At 45.1% G+C, this 8,355-nt stretch overlaps 1 long non-coding RNA gene across 1 annotated transcript; it reads left to right on the top strand.

The window, feature by feature from the left end:
* Positions 1–2,074: 2,074 nt before the first annotated feature.
* Positions 2,075–5,175, top strand: LOC123127579 (uncharacterized). The gene is made up of 2 exons (XR_006462637.1): positions 2,075–2,763; positions 2,966–5,175. It is a non-coding gene; the product is annotated as an uncharacterized lncRNA (long non-coding RNA).
* Positions 5,176–8,355: the final 3,180 nt, after the last annotated feature.

Here is an 8,355-nt window from a genome sequence, read left to right as displayed (position 1 = left end):
AGAGAGAGAGGGGAGAGAGAAAAGGCAGTGGAGCGGCGACGTGACGTAGGTGGTCTTCGGCGGCGACGCCGGTCACCGGATGACGGGCGAGGAGGCCGATGAGGAGGCGCATAGGAGGAGGAGTTCGGGGTCGGGAGCTCTGCGGGACTGGTGGTGGCGGGGTATGTGCGGCGGCACTCGGGCTGGGCGGGCCAGATCTGGGCTCGAACCGTTTTTCTCACTTTAAAAAGGACCGTGGGTTGATTATAGAAAATCACAGGGACTTTTTTACAAATTGATGACAACAGACGACCGGAAGCCATAGGCGATTTATATTCCGATGAAAACTTTAGTTCTTATAAAGGATTAAATCCTTTTCCTCTCAATATCATATTGAGGAAGAATATACATTCTGGCGATTTGTATCCAAAGACTAATTTAAATTGCATCCAAAATAAAAATTGGATTATGAGTATTATTCTTCACCTATGGCTTCCGGTCGTCCGTCGTCGTCAATTTGTAAAAAAGTCCTTGTGATTTTCTATAATCAACCCGCGGTCCTTTTTAAAGTGAGAAAAACGGTTCGAGCCCAGATCTGACCCGCCCAGCCCGAGTGCCGCCGCACATACGCCGCCACCACCAGCCCCGCAGAGCTCCCTACCCCGAACTCCTCCTGTGCGCCTCCTCGTCGGCCTCCTCGCCCGTTGTCCGGTGACCGGCGTCGCCGCCGAGGACCACCTACGTCACGCCGCCGCTCCACTACCTTTTCTCTCCCCCCCTCTCTCTCTCTCTCTCTAATCTCCTTGCCTCCTTCTCTCTAGGAGCACAGCGCCAGCACCATGGACCCCCATGCCCAGTGCTCGAGCTCACCTTGGAGGTTCGAACGCCGCCACGGGACCTCCACCGGCCAGATCCGGCGCCTCCCTCCTGGATCCGTGCGCCCTGCACCTCCTCTACCCAATCTGGCGCCGCCCAACCTGCCATGACCTCCACCATGGAGCTCCTGTAGCTCGTCCCCTGCCTCCTCTTCATGTGCTCGAGGGAGACGCGCCTCCAGTGCATCGAGCACAAGGCGCAACCGCGCCAAGGTCTACCCCGGCCACCTCTGCGTCCAGCCGGCCTACCCCGGGTAACGCTCGATCCAGTTGGGATGTGTACTAGTAGGTTCCCCGCAACTATATCATACTCTTCGGTTGGGATTATCTTTTGCTGTTACTGACGAGAATCAGTACAACTATGATGGACTGCTTTTCTAGAGCTAGAGCACTACAAAAGTAGAGATGGTCTTTCACGGCTACACAATTGGAATTGATCTCTGTTCATTCATAAATAATAATTAGTGTAGTTCAAGCAGAGTGTTAGGGCCATTGTAGTTTGTCTCATTAAATCAAGACTTCAATTATTAAATAATATTACAACTTATATGTAGATAACTTTTATTAACTTGATTTTCTATTTTGCAGGTCCCTGCAGTTATTTGTCATTGGTTACTTTAGAAACATTCTGTAAATTGGTATCAGTTGCACACTTTTTGTTTATCTCCGTATCTATGATGATTACCCACTCCAAAGCATCCCCGCATTAATCAGGAATAAAAGGAGAAGAGCAGAACCAGGATTTTTATTCAATGGTGGTTGATTAGTATGTATGATCCAATCAAATGTGTCCAGCTGTCCTCATGTTCATCTCCAACCTTTGAAACTCAGTTTTCAAGTTTAGAAATCCAACATGTATATTCCAGTACATGATTTATTTTATGATGGTTTATTTAGTAGGAATGATCTAATCAAACATGTCCAACTCTCCTAACAATGTTCCTCTCCAACCATTGAGGCTCAGTTTCCAAGTTCTGACTTAGCATCAATCCATCATGTAAATTCCCAGTACATGACTTTATCTCGCAGTGGTTAATTTAGCAAAGGAGTTATACCCCGTTGTTTGAAGCGGGTCACGCGCCGCCTCTGTCTGCGAGGCTTCCACAAGTAATATACTGGCGGCCTGGCGCCGCAAAAATTTGCTACCTCGACGCCATTCAACTTCCTCACCAGTCGCTCCTATGCCCACTCACAGGCAAGTAAAACTTTGCATCCTTCAATAATCTGCTATTGATCAAATACTTGTATAATTTATCTCAAGTATCACAGTCCAGATCATTAATGTATTGTTTGTGTTTCTATCATGCTAGATTTTGTTTCAAGTTCATTTCATGTGTAAGCAAATTTAGAGTGTTGAAGTCGTAGTGAATTAAATAACATTTGGAACCTTTGTCTAACAATCTTTGTCCAAGTCCAAGATGAACAGGGCAATCGGTTTTCCAAGATTGAAAATTCATGAATAAACAGTTGTGATGCAAATTTACAGAACCTGAAACTTGATGATAGTTACTTCAGTGTGCGCGCACCTTTTGCCATATTTTACGTACTATACAACTACTTTGCTTTTGTCCGATGAAAACTGTTTGCGACACCTGGCAGCTTGGCCTCCTGGGAAGAAGAGACGAGGGAGAGAGAGGAGGTGAGATGGAGAGAAGAGAAGGAGGCGGGACGACTTAGACCAGTGTGGCCCTCACTTCATTACTGCTTTGCCTTGGTTGGCACCGGACACACGGGCCCCGCACAAGCATGGTCTCGGATGTCTCTGCTATGGGAACACATTGCCGGATCGCTCTCATCTATGACTGTTCATATTCCATGCATCATGCCACTCCGATGGTGTAAAGCTAGCTGTCGTGATTGTTTGGGTGGTGCACAGCCAGTGTTTGTTGGAATGCCTATGCGACAACAGGTAAGTGATTGACTTTGCAGCAGCAATTACTGATGAAGATTGCGAGCAGGTTCCTCTTTTAGCACGACCGGCTGAGTTCCTCAGTTAAAGATTTTTTTTACTGAATTGGGATGCTTTGCCTGCATTTAAAGTGGATATTGTTGATTGATAAGTGTTGACAGTTACTAGCGTTGTTGATGTTTCATAGTATTTTTTTTGGTAGCTCACAACCTCATGTAGTGCTTGAGAAAACCTGAGAATATTGAGAAGCTTCGTGCTGCGAGTGCGAGGAGATGAACAAGTACTTCTCTCACTGCAAGGTACGATCATCAGTTAGTGTCTACAATCTTCTTTCTCGGAAAATAGGGGATTTATATCAGCGTGCCATCACTGCAAGGAATCATCACCGTCTCAACGGCGGCAACAGCGGATACAGAACAACTGATGCGGCCTGAAGTGGACCTCATTCAACCTTAACTCCAGGTATAGTAATAACTATCTTGCTGCTTAATTACCTCCTCTACTATATAGCCATTAGAACTGATCCACATATACTGTATAGGTAATTAGCTTTTGCTGGGTCCAGTTGAGTATCTCCTGGTCTTTTGAACTTCTTTTTTCATGCACATTATTCGATGGTGTTTTGAAAAGGCATACGGCAGTTGTTGTTTTGGAGTTTTGAAACTATTTCTCTTGCTATTCTTGCCTCGCAGAAGGCAGGCAATGCACGGCAAGCTATTTCACCTACTTGTTAGATATTGCATCCTTATTTATTCTCAACACATGACAAGTTGAGTTGTTTCTATTCATATATCCTGTAGTAGGATACACACACAGATATTTTGTAATGTTGTAGCCAACAAAGAGGCACAAAAGAGCAGATGCAAGTTGCTGTCAACTGGCGCTCCATCTGGATTCGGAATTCATTTTCATATGGGATGCATTTTGTGCAGTAAAAAAACCATTGGCTAGGAAGAAATAAAATCATGAATTTCCAGCCAATCAACTACCAAATATAGGCCCTTGACAGCAGCATTAATTCTGTCTCATACTTAAATTTAGTTACGGCATGTTGGCTTAGGTTGTTCATATAAATTTTCTTATTAATTATGTGGCATATCACTTAATGAGGTTGCCTGTGTGGTATATGTTTGGGGCAACTCGGTTTTTTCTAGAGGCCAGAGCTCAGTGTCTAATCGCATCAAAGCATGCTGCTGTTTAGCATGATCGGCATAGCTTACAGTTTTTGTTAAACTGAATTAGCGAATATATGTTGCTTTTTCACGTGCGCACCATGTCATTTGAGACAATTTCAAGATCTTAGAAATTAGCCCCAAGCTTCAAAATTCCAACAAACTAATACAAAGATGAGATTATTCATTTAAAATTAGCAAGTTATGAGAGGAGGTTTTGCATAAAGTAATTCTACATGGCGTAAGATTACAATATTCATTGTAGCAAGATTTTCTTTCTAATCTGCGGCACCGTCAAATTGGACATCCATCATGGTTCATGACATTAGGCATCAAGGATAGAAGCATATATGTTGGATATCTATGACATAAAGAGATTATCGTTTCAACTACTTGACCTATCAGTGTTTGGTTAGTTCAATCAAATTTATAGATTTACTGTTGATTGTTTGGATGGTTGGTTAGGAAAGTGAAAAGGAAACTCTTTGATGTTGACAACTTAGTTTCTCTGTGGTAATGACAAACTTCTTAATTTACTCACAAGTGAGGATCTGATGTCAGTTATTTTGTGGATCAAACCTGCCAGCAATGACCTTACTTGAACAATATCTATTCTGTGGGATCATACCGCTGGAAACGTGCCAGCAAGTAAATTTGTTGGCATTTTATTCTGTTTCAGGATAACTTTTCTTTTTGTTGCTCAATAAAAGGAATATCCCTCTTCGTAAATCTATTATTTCGCTTTCCCATGAAGCTGTAGTTCTCTCCAAATAATTTTGAGATTACACTAAGCAGAAGCTGCTAAACATGCCGTGGAAGCTGATGCAAAATCAAACAGTAAAGAGGAGGTTGCTCTGTGTTGCCATTGTTGTATGAATATAATGCGACCTTCTGCTATTGTATGAAGAAAAGTATGTGCATAACTGCATACTTGCAGGAATAGAAGATAGATAAATATGACCTTGCTTACAGATTGTTGTGTAGATAAAATTGACCTTGCTTACAGATTTTGTTGTATGTATTTTTTTTGGTATTGTTGACCGAGATAGATAGAATATGGTAGAAGAAAGAGGTGCAGATTGTTGTATGGCCATATTGTACATGGTGATCATTGTTGTATTTATTTTACATAGATAGAATAATGATGTAGATATAGAGGGTTTTCGCATATGTACCAATTTTCATAGGAACTATGATTATGTATGACTGGTATATGGTGCACAAATCAGTCATATACTCATTTATTGCGTGTGGCATGTACTGTGTTTGTGAAGTGCGATGAGAAAACAACCTGAGTGGTTTTCTTCTTACTTGTCATGAAGTTTTGATGGATGAAGTTCTATACAATGCTTACTAAATTTTAGCGAGTTGACAATTTTCTGTCCTGTTGCAACGCGCAGGCATCTGTCCTAGTAGTAGGTAAAGATAAAGATTATCTTTATATTAGTATCACCTCATTTATATTACAATTTTGTTTAATACAAATTGTAAAAGCGTATTATGACATGAGAAGAAAGCGTATTGTGACGGTGAACCCACAGAGTCAATCTGTGCTTTATTATTAGGGATAGATTTGATGCATGCACACATTTTTATAATCAATTTGTTTATTATTACCGTGCAGAGTTGACGATGGTCAGTGGAACGATGGTGGACAGGTGGTTGCGGTCGGCGGTGCAGGACATGAAAGAAAATAATCGGACAGAGGTTTTATGTCTGTGTCGAAAATGCAAATGAATAGTTTGGCTCGACCCCCATAACGATGGTCATGTCGAAGCGCACCTGCTCATGACTGGTTTCATGGATGGCTATACTCGGTGGATAATTGAAGATGAGGATGACGATGTTGAGGATGCCGACGGGGCAGGCAATGATGACACGGGGAAGGACAAAGAGATGATCGATAATGGCGGTGGGGAAGAGGCCGGACATGGCGGCGGAGAAGGGGCCGGGCATGGCGGCGGAGAAGGGGCCGGACATGGCGGCAGAGAGAACGACATGGACTCCACGCAGCAGAGTTCGTCGGTACTAAGTTCAATGGTGCGGAACCCTCATGTTTAAGCGTTGCTTCGCAAGGAGACGAGTACTGAGAGAGGTGCTTCTAGAGAGGAGGCTAAGCTGGAGCAACTAGTGGTAGAATCGAACACTCCATTGTATGATGGTTGCAATCCTGAGGTGTCCCGCTTGAGTTTCACGCTCCAACTCCCGAAGACGAAGGCTAAAAACAAATGGACCGACACTAGCCTCGATGAGCATCTCAAGTACCTAAAGGATGTTCTTCCCGTGGGTAATCTATGTCCTAGTAGTGTTGATGAGGCCAAGAAGATCGTGTGCCCTCTTGATCTGCCACACGTTAGATACCATATATGCATCAACGATTGCATAATTTATCGGAAGGAGCACGCAGAAAAAACAAGCTGTCCGGTGTGCAATGCTTTTTGATACAAGAAGGCCGGGAAGAAATGTCCCTAGAAAGTGGTATGGTACTTACCGATCACTCCCAGTCTCCAGAGGTATTTTGTAGATCCCAAGGAAGCAAAGCTAATGCGCTGGCACGCGTAGAGGAAGAAGCCCGACGATGGAGATGATCCGAAGCTGAGACACGTCAAGGATGGAAGCCAGTGGAGAGCGTTGAACAACTTCTATCAGTATTTTGAATGTGATGCAAGGAACATCGTGCTCGGCGTGTGTACAGATGGCATGAACTCGTTTGGCAACCAGAACACCAACCATAGCACATGGCCCGTGCTTGTATGGATGTACAACCTCCCCCCTGGTTGTGCTTGAAATCGAAGTACATTCACATGATCATGCTTATTCAAGGGCCGAAACAACCAGGAAATAATATTAATTTGTATCTGGGGCTAGTTCAAGAGGAGTTAGACACGTTATGGAAAACACCGGCCAAGACATGGGACGCCAGCAAAGGCGAGTATTTCAACATGAGAGTCGCGCTGATCATGACAGTGTAGGACTATCTCGGTTACGGATGTGTGGCAGGCTAGGTGTGCCATGGATATTGCGGATGCACGCGGTGCATGGATGATACGACGTCTCAGCAGCTAACGTCAAGGAAATATGGCGGGTCTGGGAAAATCGTGTACATGGGGCATCGAAGATGGCTCGAACAGGACGACCCGTGGAGAAACAGTGGAGATCTATTCAATGGTCACGCTGAGCATCGAGGACCTCCACGTAAGCGGAGCGGTGCCGAAATCGATGAGCTGTTGAAAAACTGGAAGGAGTGCCCCGCGCCGCGAAAGATGATGAGAAAGGCGTCGGAGCCGCTGCTGAAGGTATGGAAGACGAGGTATGTGTTCTGGGACTTGGAGTACTGGCACAAACTCGATACACCTCATTGCCTTGATCAAATGCATATTTGTAAGAATGTCCTTGAGAGCTTGCTCGCAACACTGATGAACATGTCAAAAAAACCAAGGATGGGCCGAAGGCAAGAAAAGACTTGCAAGATTTGAAAGTCAGGGAAGATCTGCACATGCCGCCACGTAAAATGTCAGACGAGACAGAGACGGAGACAAAGGCACGGGATAAGAAGGGCAAGAAAATAAAGAAAGAGGATTATTGCCCCCCTTCTTCCCCCGTCGCACCCCGGCGCTCGCCCCCGACCCCGGCCGGCGCTCGCCCCCACCCGGCCCTCGCCCCCGACCCCGGCGCTCGCCCCCAACCCCGGCAGGCGCTCGCCCCCGACCCCGGCCGGTGCTCGCCCTGACCTGGCCCTCGCCCCCAACCCCGACGCTCGCCCCCGACCCGGCGCTCGCCCTCGACCCCGGCGCTCGCCCCGAACCGGCACTCGCCCCCGACCCGATGCACTGGCCCCGACCCGCCGGCCCTCGCCTCCCTCCTCTGCTTCCTCCCCTCCCAACCTCGACCGTCGTCGGGCCTGCCTCCTCGCCCCTGCACCCTCTGTAAACCCCCCCCTCTCTCTGCTAGCTAGGTTTCTTCGGTTAATTTACTTAGGTTTTAGTTAGGGCAGTAAGTTAATTAGGTTATCTGTTTAGTTATGAATTTAGCTAGGTTTTAAAATAGACAGAAATTTAGGGTTAAGCAATTGTAGTTAAAAGAAAAGGCAGCATTTAAGCAATTGTCCAAATCAACATCCCTTGTTAAAGCAAATTTAGCTAGGCTAAATTTATATGCAAATTTGAACTGGACATGTGATATGTGGATATGTCATGTTTTGGACATGTCATGTTTGGAATTTGAACATGTCATTTGGACATGTGATGTTTTGGTTCAATTTTGGTAAATGATCCAAGTGGCCTATGTTACGCCGGAATGTTGATTCATTTCCGTTCCGGTGAATTTCAGGCGCTCGATATGTCCATTTTTTAGCAAAGGTCATGCCGAAATTTGTCGTGAATAAAGGCATGATTTTTGCTACATAGTTGGCATATCGAGT

Source organism: Triticum aestivum, chromosome 6A (genome assembly GCF_018294505.1).
Source record: "Triticum aestivum cultivar Chinese Spring chromosome 6A, IWGSC CS RefSeq v2.1, whole genome shotgun sequence".
Taxonomy (NCBI): Eukaryota; Viridiplantae; Streptophyta; class Magnoliopsida; order Poales; family Poaceae; genus Triticum; species Triticum aestivum.
The sequence above is the reverse complement of the archived record's forward strand: the minus strand, read 5'-3'. Positions and strand labels throughout refer to the sequence as shown.